Genomic DNA, 12,928 nt, shown 5'->3' on the forward strand with positions numbered 1-12,928 from the left:
TGAGATGGCTAGGTTGGCACAGGATAGAACAGCATTTAGAGCTCTTGTACATAGGGTCGCTATGAGTCGCAAGCGACTCGATGGCACATAACAACAACAAGAGACTGGAAGCAATTTCTGGACAATTCTCTTTGTGCTGCTTGATATAAAATCCATGCTCAGTAGTTTTTAGGGAGCTCTGGTAGCTTAGTGGTAAGAATTTAGACTACCAACCCAAAGGCATGCAGTTCAAACACACCAGCTGCTCCACAGAAGAAAGATGAACAATCTCCCCTGCAATTAACCACCTCTGAAAAACAACGACAATAACAATGAGTTTCATAGAAGGCACATTACTGTCTTGGTTGATGAAATCAGTAAAAAAATCGAAAATAGTTTCCAAAAAAGGAAATGCACAATGCAACAGTGAGATAGATAGATAGATAGATAGATAGATAGATAGATAGATAGATAGATAGCCCTATATATATCACTACAGGATAATTTTATAATACTAAGATTAAATAATGGAATTTCTCAGTAATTAATACATTTCTCTTCACTTTAGTATATTGGGAAGTATATTTAGTATACTGTTGGAGCTCCCAAATAAAACAGGGTTTGGAAGCTGGAGTGGCATCCACTTCCAAAAAAAGCTTTCCTCCAGAAACTATAAACCTGGAGAAAAGATGAAAGTTTCGTGTCCAACACTTTCATTCATAGGGTCACTATGAGTTGTCTACAACTCAGCGGCACTTCACAACAACAACATGTTGGGAGACTCTACTAGTTTACTCATCTTCTCTATGAATCTCTTTAAAAAATAATATTAACCCACATTCTTCCCATCACTTCCTTTTTTTATTACTCAATATAAAAGTGTGGGTTTTTCTGTACTACTATAGTTTAATTTCTCTTGTTGTTTCCAGAAAGCTTGTGAATTCCTTGAATACTCAGTCTGTCTTTGACTTACTTTCTCTCCTTTGTGGTATATACATAATATCCCTCACTGTTGTCTGTCCAATCGATTCCAACACATAGTGACGCTCCATCAATTGAAAACAGTCAGATTTGACTTACGTTTACCAATAGTGACAAATAATGTTCATTGTTAATGTAAATGCTAACAGAATTGTTAATGGAAAAGCCTTTAAGTGATAATTGCCATAGAACAATATATAATTTTTTTAAAAATCCATCTTCATTGAGTCAGAACCAGCTTAGACCTGACCCTCTAGCAGACTTCATAGGTAATGAATTGAATGAGAGGAGATTGCCCATTTTTCTTCAGCAGAGTAGCAGGTAGCTTTGAACCACCAGAAAAGCATGATCTCTCGATTAGCAGCACAACTCTCTATGGACTGTGCTACCAGAACATCATTAGTTCAGAATTTCTTTTTCTGACTGTTGTTATTGTTAGATGCCATTAAGCAGTATTTTATAGTGACACTATGAACAACCAATTGGAACAACTGTGACATTATCCTATGTCATCCCCACAATCTCTCACACACTTAAGTCCATAGCCGCAGCCACTGTGTCAACCCACCTTGCTGACAGCCTTTCTCTATTTCGTCACCCTTTCCAAGCATGCAGTCCCTCTCCAAGAAACAGCATATCCTAGAAATATGTCCATAGTATGTGAGATGAATCTTTGTCATCTTTGTCTGCAAGGAACACTCTGGCTGCACCTTCTTCAAGACGTATCTGTTCATTGTTTGGCCAGTCCACAGAATCTTCATTTATTTTGGGGGTCTCATGTTGATTTTGAGTGAAGTCTGATTACACAATGAGTGTTTGGACAATTTTGACATCTTTACTATACAGTTTGAGTAATTTTGTTTAACAATCTTTTTTTAAGATAAGAATAATAATTTCATATGAATAGTAAAATCAATCTGATAACTATAAATACATTTACTTTCATGGATCTAGTTTATAATTTTCTTTAGAAGATTTCAAAAGACAGCACGGGATGACAAAGCAAAATATTACAGTGAAATGTCCAAGGAGTTGGAGTCAGAAAATCAAAAGGGCCGAACTCGCTCAGCATTTCTTAAGCTCAAGGAACTGAAGAACAAATTCAAACCTCGAGTAGCTATAATCAAGGATGCTTTTGGTAGAATGTTAGATGATCCAGGAAGTATTAAAAGAAGATGGAAAGAATATACTGAGTCACTGTATCAAAAAGAATTGGCAGACACAGAAGAATTTCATGAAACAATATACGAGCAAGAACCTATGGTGATGAAAGAAGAAGTTCAGGCTGCTTTGAAGGAAATGGCAAAAAATAAGGCTCCAGGAATAGATGGTATACCAATTGACATATTTCAGCTAACAAATGCTGCCCTGGAAGTGCTCAACAAGTTGTGCCAAGAAATCTGGAGAACAATCACTTGGCCAACTGACTGGAAGAGATCTATATTTGTTCTCATCCCAAAGAAAGGTGACTCAACAGAGTGTGGAAACTATAGAACAATCTTACTGATTTCACATGCAAGCAAGATTTTACTGAAGATTATCCAAAAACAACTGGAACAGCACATCAACAGAGAACTACCAGAAGTCCAGGCTGGGTTTAGAAGGGGTCGTGGTACTAGGGATATTGTAGCTGATGTCAGATGCATCTTAGCTGAAAGCAGAGAATACCAGAGGAATGTCTATCTGTGTTTCATTGACTGTGCAAAGGCATTTGACTGTGTGGATCATAACAAACTGTGGCTGACTCTGAGAAGAATGGGAATCCCAGAACACTTGATCGTTCTAATGTGAAACCTATACTTGGACCAGGAGGCAGTCATCAGAACAGAGCAAGGGAACACTGCATGGTTCAAAATTGCGAAGGGCATACACCACGGATGCATCCTATCTCCATACCTTTTCAACCTATATGCAGAACAGATTATCCGGGGGGCTGGGCTCTATGAGGTGAAATGTGGGATCAAGATTGGTGGACAATTTATCAAAAATCTGCGTTATGCAGATGACACAACCCTGCTTGCTGAAACTGAAGAGGACCTGAAGCACCTGCTGCAGAGGGTCAAGGACTGCAGCCTACAATATGGATTGAGGCTCAGTGTCAAGAAGACAAAGATTCTCACCACTAGACCAATTGGCAGCATCAGGATGGATGCTGAAGAGATTGAGATTGTACACAACTTTAGTTCGTTTGGCTCCACAGTCAACACTCTTGGCACCAGTGGCCAGGAAATTAAAAGGCACATTGGCATGAGAAAGTCTGCTGTTAGGGATCTCTCCAAAGTACTGAAGAACAATGGTGTCTCTCTGGAGATTAAGGTGAGTCTGATATAGGCTATGGTCTTTGCAATCACTTGTTATGCATCAGAGAGTTGGACAGTGGCCAAGGAGGATAGAAGGAGAATTGATGCCTTTGAGCTGTGGTGCAGGAGAAGGGTATTGACTATGTCATGGACAACCCAGAAAACAAACAGATTCATCCTGGAGAGGGTTAAACCAGGCTGCTCCTTGGAGACAAGGATTCTCGGGCTTTGTCTGACATACTTTGGACATGTTGTAAGGAGGGACAGGTCCTTGGAGAGGGACATCGTGCTTGGGAAGGTGAAGGGATGGCGTAGGAAGGGAAGACCCTCTATGAGGTGGATTGATTCAGTGACTGGGATAATCGGGATGGGAGTGTCAGAGACAGTGCGATTGGCATAGGACAGAGCAGAGTTTAGGGCTGTTGTACATAGGGTCGCTATGAGTCGCAAGCAACTCGATGGCACATAACAACAAGTTTATAATTTATAGTTAAGGCAACCATTGTTTTACCAAACCTGATTTGACTTATTATTTGAGAAGTTTAACATATACATTCATTTCTTTCTGGTGCTAATTTTGCTTCTTGTGTTTGCTTTGCATCCAATTTCTGTGGTTTATATAGCCTGCTTAATATGACCAGTTTCAAACAAGATCATAAATTCTTTAAAAAGCCAGCTAAAGAATTCATAATCATAGCTCTTGGTCGCCACCTAAAGGTTTCTTTCTTATTTTATTTTGCATGAGACCTACTATGCATTCTTTGCACAATAAAATTGCTGTGTCTATCTTATGCTTCAAGGTCAAGTGTAGGATAAACGGATTTTCTTAGCATGCAGTGCAGTATAATTTGGTACACGCACACACACACATTTACTTTTGTGTATTTGCATTAGCAACCAATAAAATTCTACTGATTTCTCAGGATAATTGACACAAAAACAGATGAAGAAAAGGAATGTATGATTAAGTATTATATGGATGGTAATTAACAATCTGGAACAAGAAATGCATTACAGAGGTACTTGGGGAAGGAGAAGATACAGGGTGGGAGGAAAATGTGTGTCAAGAAATTTATGAAAACTTTCTGTAAACTTTCATTAAAATAATGATTTTAAAAGGACGTAACATTTAAGTTATGAGCCAAAAATTAAGATTCAGCACTGGCAGGAACAGGGAAGCAGAGGGACTTGTCTGGACAAAGACCAATACACTCATAGAAGGCAAGGGAACTAGAGCTGAGTGAGTAAAAGGGAAAATTCATGAGATAGGATTGGAGAAGCACAAGCTAAATCATGCAAGGACTCAAAAGTCACTGCAAGGATGCAGAGTTTGAACCGAAATAGGATGAAAAGTAAGGACAGCAGATTAGGGAAGGAACCAATCTGAGAGTTCAGGAGGGAGATGGGAATCTGCTCTGGAAATGCAAATGAGAAATGACAGTGTCAGAGGCAAGCATGATGGCAGTGGAGGCAAAGAGAATTGGCTGCATCAGGGGTTAATTTTGGGGTTAGGTTCAATAGAACTTGGTGGTAAGTCAAATGACTTGGGTTTTTCCTTTCTAGCCAGCTTGCTAGTACTTGCTGATATCATCATGCCTTTCAAACAGTCACATAGCTACCAGTAACCAGTCTGTAAAAAAATAGCAATAAATAATTCTATCAAGGACAGAAATTTGTCTCTTAAAAGAAACAAAGCTTTTATTTTTTTAAAAGCAGTTTGAAGGATTATTTTTCCCCCTACAAGTCATTAAAGATTTCCCTATAATCTTAAAGAAAGCATGTTTAGAATAAGTTCAGATTTTTCCAAAAATGTAGGCACACCATAATGGAAAGCAGTTGCTAAAACAACGGAAACAAATACCCCACCCCATTGTTGTAGAATCAGTTATGATCCATCATGACCTTTCATTGATTTTTACAGCTGTAAACTTTCATAGGAAGAGACTGTCTGTCTTTCTCCCATGGAGCACCTGATGGATTCAAACTTGTGACCTTATGACACACATTACATTCGCCAAGAGGGCTCCTTTTTAAAAAAAAAATTATTTTATTATTTTTGTGTGAGTATGCTGTCAAATCAGATCTGACTGGTACAGGAGGAGATTGTCCCTCCTTCAACCAGCAGAGCATCTGGTGGTAATCGATGGTATGTTCAAGACTGTTTTCCAGAACCACAGCTCCAAGACATAGATTTTTCTTTTGTCATCCTTAATCATTGTCCAGCTCTCTGATGTAAGTAGTTGTAAAGACATGGCCTGAATCGGGCCTATTTTAGTCTCTAGACTGACATCATTGCTCTTTAGCACTTTAGAGAGGTCCCTGACAGCAGATATCCCTAATACAATTCATCTTTTTATTTCCTGAGTGATGGTGCCAAGAGTGTTAATTGCAGAGCCAAGCAAGCTGAAACTGATAACAGCCTTAATCTCTTCTCCATCTATTAGGGTGCTGCCAATTGGCCCACTGGTGAGAATCTTTGTCTTTTTGATGTTGAACTTCAATCCATATTGAAGTCTACAGTCCTTGGCCTTCTGCAACAAACGCTTCAGGTCCTCTTCAGTTTCATCAAGCAAGGTTATGTCATCTGCATAATGCAGTTTGTTGATGAGTCTTCCTCCAATCCTGGTGCCACACATTTCTCCTCATAAAGTCCAGCCTCTCAACTGATCTGTTCTGTACATAGAATGAAAAGATGCGGAGACAGAATACATTCCTGCTACATTCCTTTCTTGGTTTTGAATCATGCACTGTTTCCTTAATCTGTTCTGGTCTAAGTATAGGTTTCACATGAGCACAATCGAATATTCTGGGATACCCATTCTTTTCAAGGTGAGCCACTATTTGTTGTGATCCACATAGTTAAATACCTTTTCACACTCTGTCAGGTCACATTTTATTATACTGTTTATACTTTAATATACAATATTATTTCATTCTTATAATACAACTTCAATTACATCATTATAAATGTTGTGTTTTCACCTAATACCTGAAGTATAGTTCTTAAGTGAAACATAAAAGTATATCTAATTTGTCAACAAATGTAATTTTTTATCCACATTTTCTTGATCTTTAATAGATCGTTATCTGTTTCATTTTTCATTTTCATATAGCATGAAAATGAGACAAGTCAAATGTCTAGACAATGCCTATGTGCAACTCCACTTTCAAAATATCTTTACAGGTAACATGGGCATATTACAAACCAAAGACTACGTTTAAATTAGCTCTTCAAAGCAACAGCATTCTCTGTATCTCCACCTCGTATCTTAAGTTAAAATGTATAAATGTGTAAGAAAAATGTGTAGTGATTGAAACATCTGTATAAACAAAGAACATTCTCAACATGCAGAAGGGCTTACAGAAAAGGCAGACATCAGACACCCACAGCTGATTTGTTACATCAAAATTCCTGAAAGTTAGATCAAAATTCCTCATAAATTGTCACTTGAAACAAATACTTCCCACCAGACATCCAAGCAGATATATGCACACCCATGTTTATTGCAGCTTTGTTCACAATAGCAAGGAGTTGGAAACAACCTAAGTGCCCATCAACAAACGAATGGCTAGAGAAGCTGTGGTATATTCGCACAATGGAATACTATGCTGCATTAAAAAACAAGGAACTCATGCAATATTATTCAAAATGGTTGACTCTGGAGAACATTATGCTGAGTGAAATATCCCAGTCACAAAAGGACAAATATTACATGATGCCACTGTTGTAGAATGGGACTGTCCTTGGGGTTGGGGAGAGACTGAGTAAGATGGGTTCAATAATGTATACTGCACTGAAACAGAGGAGGGAGAGAACTGTTTAAAAGAGAGATATAACTGGGTATTTCTGTCATCACAGGAGACTAGAACGAGGGCTACATGGTGGAGGGGACCTGGGGGAGGGTTTGTAAAACAATGAAAGAATCTTTTCTTTTAGTTTTCCATAATTTTTGGACTCATGTACTTATAACTTGTTAGTCAAATTTGTGTCTTCTAGGTTGCAACACCCCCATGATACATCTTCAAGGATATGAACATGTACAGCCAAGCACAATCAATAAGAGTGCATCTAAATTCCAAAATCAATCTCCATAATAGTCTATGTGTTTCCTACTGCCAAAGGGGCCCTTTAGAGTAGTGAGAGAAGATCTTCACCCTGAAACCCACAGCGTCCCTTTTCAGCAGGAAGTAGCTAAGAGAATACGCCATCCCCTTTTCCTTATGACTCAGGGTGAAGTCTCTCTCAGGGAGGAGTGATAGGGAATGGCAAAGGACACACTGACAAAGAAGATTAATCAGAACTGGCTTTGACAAGCACTGTGGCATTTGGACAAGAACAAACTGGGAGGAGGGTAGAGAGAATAGTGCAACAATGAATGAGTGGAAGCCCAAAATCTCTGTAAATGTTTATGAAAATTAATAAAATATAATTATAGAAAAAAAAAAAAGAAACAAATACTTCCCAGCAAATTGATGCTGGTAGTTCCTAGGTCTGTCTTTAGATAGAAGTGTCATATACTTTAGGTATAAAACCGAGAGTCCTGCTTTTTCAAACTCTGTGGTACTGTATTTCCCTAAGACAATTACATCAATGTATATCATTCTACAGGTTCTTCCTACAGGGTTACAATGATATCTCTCAATCAAAAGATGGGGATTTTGTTTCCTGTCTTTGAATCTGGTTGGTCTCTTGACTACAGGTGAAATGATGCTATGTAATTTCCAAGACTAATTAATAAGAAGGGAACTGACCTAATGGAAAGAAGCTGTGCTGTGATCCCAAATGCACATGGTTCAAATCTGCCAGTTGCTTTACAAAGGGACAGGCAATCTTCTCCCGTACTATTACCCGCCTCTGAAAACCAGCTACGGGTTGGTTACGACTCAATGGTACTCAATAACAATGAAACAACAATTCATAAAATGCAGTATAGGTCCTGCCTAGTTCTCTAGGGAATGCTCATCCTTGTAATCCAACCTCAAGGCTATGAGAAAGCCTGGATCTTTCAGCCATGGCTTCAGATCTTTCCTGTAGATCTTTCAGTCATACCTCCAGCTGAAGTTCCTATTGGCCACCGACCACAAGCCATCAACCATGAGACGTGTGAGAGAGCAAGTCCCAGCTGTTGCATCACCTCAGTGAGGCAAAAATAAGCTGTCTCACTAAACACTGGGCAAATTTCAGATCTGTGAATAAAATTAAGGCTGTCATTAAGTTTTACAGTGGTTTGTTATGCAATCACAAACAACCCGAACAAATTCTGAACACTTGTGTGGCTTCTTCAGTTGAAATACAAGGCCCTAGAAAAACCTCATGTATTCCAATTTGCATTTAATGAGTTCTAATTCTAGCTTACTCAGATCCACCCCAGGTTTATGGAGTGGGTCTTTCTTAGTTAATTGTCTAAATTTTGCAATTGAATCATTTCCCAAATGTCAAGTAACATTGGGGATATTTAGCAATATATGGAGATATTTAGGTGATGTCATAACTCAGAAAAGCATCCATTGAGTAGAATCCAGGAAAACTGCTAAATACCCTACAATGCAAACCTCCTACACTGAGGAGTTAGCAAGTCTGCTAAATGTTGATGTCGAGGAACATACCTGGTTCTGGTCCACATCAGTAAGATACTAGATCCTTACCTTTTATTCTCTTCTACTATCATGGGCTAAATCTGCTGTTTTGTAGCAGTAAGGAATTGTGCTACCAAGCCAAAGGTGTGCAGTTTAAATCCACAATTCGATCTATTAAAGAAAGATGAGCAATCCCCCTGTGTGATAAACTGCCTCTGAAAACCTGCCGGACGGTCAGCTATGAGTTGGTTCTTGACTTGATAGCAATTGCTCTTACCTGTCGAGGAGTCAACTCTGACTCCTAGTGATCCTATGTACAACAGTTCTGAATCCATCTCTATCTTGAAATAATTTCGTTGTCACTGGTGCACCTACTGCATTTACCCCAGTCACTGAGTCAAATCCATCTCATTGAGAGTCTTCCTTTCTTGTGTTGTCCCTCCGCCATTCCAAGCATGATGTCCCTCTCCAAGAACTGATCTCACTTCGCAACATGTCCAAAGTATGTCAGACGGAGCTTCAGAATTCTTGCCTCCAAGGAGCATCTTGATTTGGGGCTGACTTAATGGTACACTCGTGTCTTTTTTCTACTTTAAAAAAAAAAAAAAAGATACACAGGGACTTTATTAACCCAGTACGGGGCAGGTCTTGCAGGGGCATCAGGAGGTGGTTGTGGGGCAGGGCTATAGAGGCAGGGGTGGCCCTACTTGCCGGCAATGAGGGGGTTCCTTAGACCACGATGACCGAGTCCCCACGCAGGAGCATCTTAGAGACGTAGCGGTCCTTGTTGACGGGCTTGGGTTTCTTCTTGCCCTTGCCGCTCTTGGGGACCTCTGTCCACATCTCCTTCACGTTCTCCAGCACCATGTTGCAGTGCCGTCGAAGGCCTTCACACGGCCCAGGAGCTTCTTGTTGAGCATGTTGTTCTTGACCGACCGTGTGAGCACGGGGAGCAGCTGTGTTAAACACCTCCTCCCCTCGCTTCTGCAGCTCCTCCGTGGTCATCTCACTCTTGGGCTTGTTGAGGAGGCTCATGGTGCCGGCTGTGGTCTCGGATCGCTCCTGTTCCCTCCGCGTTGCTTCTTCCTCTCAAGGTACACTTGTGTCTTAATGCTAAAGAGTTGCACTGTCAATGCAAAAGAGTGGGGTTCAAATTCACCAGCTACAACACAGGAGAAAGAGGGGCAATCTCCTCCCATGTGATTTACTGTCCCTGAAAACGCTCTGGAAAGTTAGCTATGAGTTCTGACTCAGCAGTACTTAAAGACAACAACTGCCAATACAATCAGGCTTACTTACTAGGTTTTCTATTATTTATTTTAGATAGTAAAAAGGAAAATAAAATCAGTCTATATTCTTGGGATTTTACCCCTGAAGCCTGAGGCATTGTTAAACAAAATAATTTAAGACTTACATTGTTCAGAGGGAAGCTCTGGTGGTCTATTGGCAAAAATCTGTGCTACAATCCCAAAGCTACCCGGTTCAATGCCACCAGCTGTTCTGTGGGAGAAGGATGGGCAATCTCCTCCTTGGCGATTAACTGTCTCTGAAAACCTGCTGGAGGTTCAGCTATGGGTCAGTTCCAACTCTACAGTAGACAACAACAACAATAACAACACATTGTTCAAAATTACTTTAAAAAGTTGTTGTTATGATATTATTACTCTATCTCTTTCTAAATTAGACTTACCAAAAATCTAAACTGTTGCTATATAGTCAGCACAGAGAAGTGCCCCACAGGGATTTCCAAAGCTGGGAGTCTTTACTGAAACTGACTGCCGCAGTCTTCTCTTTCCAAGCAGCCAGTGGCTTCAAACCACCAGACTTTTGGTTCACAGCTGAGTGCTTAAGCAGTGGATCTCCAAATGAAGATCAAACCCACTGCAATCTGTCAATTCTAAGTGAGCCTCTAAGTAAGTCCAATGGAGATTGAACTTCTGAGGTTGTAAATCTTAACAGGAAGTGACTGTGCCATTCCTCATTGAAGCCAAAACCAGAAAATAATTTACTGCCATACCGACAAGGAAATAAATAAATCTGTCTTGGAGAGAGTGAAGCCAAGTTTCTCCTTAGAGGTAGAATTTTTGAAGCTCTGTCTCACATACCGACAAGGAAATAAATAGATCTGTCTTGGAGAGAGTGAAGCCAAGTTTCTCCTTAGAGGTAGAATTTTTGAAGCTCTGTCTCACATACTTTGGGCACATGTCCAACAGAGAATGGTCCTTGAAGAAGAACATTATGCTAGGAAGGGTAGAGGGACAGTGCAGGAGTGGAAGACCCCAGATGAGATGGATTGATACAGTAACTGGGGCAAAGGCATGGTGTGTCAGAATTAGTGAAGCTGGCTCAGGGCCAGTCTGGCTATTGGCCACAAGTAAATGGACAGCATATAACAACACTTATGCTCACTGTCTGCAGAAAAAAACCTGAACGTCTAGAACAGTTGTGAATACTAAGTACAAAGTGAGTGCAGGCTACTGCTGCTAGAAAGTCACAATTAAGAGCATGAACACTTGAGTAAAGTGACTTAGGATTAAAACCCTGTGAAGACTAAGATGTGCCTGATTCAAACTGTAGTCTCTTCAGTCAACTCAAAAATGTGTGAAATCTGGATAAAAGGCTGAAGAATTGATGGGTTTGGGTTTGGGTACTGGCAAAAGTCATTGACTATACCAGGGACTGCCAGAAGAAGAAAGTCCATTTTGGAAGAATTACATCCAGAAAGCCCTTTAAACATGAAGGTGGTAAGCCTTTGTTTTACTTTGGACTTGTGGTCAAGAAGGAACAATCTTGAAAAAGATGTCATATTTGCTAAAGTCGAGGGTCAATAACGGAGAGGAAGAGCCTCAACAACACAGATTAGTACAGTGGTTGCAGCAATGGCCTCACGCAAAGCAAGGGTGGCATAGGACTGGGGAATGGGCTGGACAGGTTCTGCATAAGCTTAGTAAAGTGTTCTGGAATTCTCATTCTTCATGATGTTATCCGTAATTTATTAGGATTTGCACTGCTGAATGCCTCTGCATGGTCAATAAAACACAGGGGAAAGTAAACATATTTCTGGTATTCTCTTCTTTCAGCCAAGATTCATCTGACACAAGCAATGATAACCCTCATTCCACATCCTGTTCTAAATCTGACTTGTATTTCTGGCAGTTTTCTGTCTATAGATTGCTACAATCATATTAAATTCTTTTCAGCAATAATAATTTCACTCGAATGTATTACTAATAATATTGCTCAATAATTTTCATCCGCATGCTGTTGTATCACTTTTCTTAGGAACAGGCACAAACAGGAATTTCTTCCATTTAGTTGGCCATGTAACTGTCTTTGAAATTTCTTGATGTAGATGAGTCAGCAGTCCAGCAGTACTTCAGTTTATTGAAGCATCTCAATTGATATTGTTTGTAACTCCTGGGACCGTATTTTTGTTGTTGTTGTTAAGGCCATGTTTTATTTGCTGATTAATGGACAAAAGGCAATGTAATTTATCTTCAAGTATTTTCTTGAAAGTCTGTGCTCATAAAAATCATGAAAAGTTGGAAAGTGTAACTTTCACTGAAACTTTAAATATATTTTACAGGACCTTTGTTATTTTTGTCATGCTTTAGTACAGCCTGAGTTGTGTCTTCAGTATCACTGGGTTTTTATCATACTGAAGTATGAATCCAGGAAATTTGTAAATTGTAAAAAATCCCATGGAAAGCATAAAGAGCAGTGACCGAGGCTTTTGTGAGCTAGTTGGACTGGTTGGACCACTTTCGATCAGATAATCCTAAATTCCTCTTCAAGGAAGGGCAAAATCAGGAAGAATTATGTCTAATCTGTTGTTGTGTTGTTGTGTACCACAGAGTCAGAATTGACCCATAGCTTACCCTCCAGCAGGTTTTCAAAGGCAGTTAATCACACAGGAATGTATTTCCCATCCTTCTCCCACAGAGCAGCTGGCAGGCTCAAACAACATATTTTCGCAATCGCAGCACAGTTTCTTGCCATTAAGCCACCAGAACTCCCTTTCTTATTCTGGGAGGCTCTATTATTGAAACCTGTTCATTCTGGGTGAAGCCTTTGCTTTCTTCATGGATTAT

At 39.8% G+C, this 12,928-nt stretch overlaps 1 pseudogene; it reads right to left on the bottom strand.

Moving 5' to 3' along the window:
• Positions 1 to 9,540: 9,540 nt before the first annotated feature.
• On the bottom strand, positions 9,541 to 9,872 carry LOC102860148 (annotated as a pseudogene).
• Between the last annotated feature and the right edge of the window lie 3,056 nt (positions 9,873 to 12,928).

The sequence above is a fragment of the Elephantulus edwardii genome, unplaced genomic scaffold (assembly GCF_000299155.1).
Source record: "Elephantulus edwardii isolate Elephantulus edwardi_28Jun2011 unplaced genomic scaffold, EleEdw1.0 scaffold00007, whole genome shotgun sequence".
Classification (NCBI taxonomy): domain Eukaryota; kingdom Metazoa; phylum Chordata; class Mammalia; order Macroscelidea; family Macroscelididae; genus Elephantulus; species Elephantulus edwardii.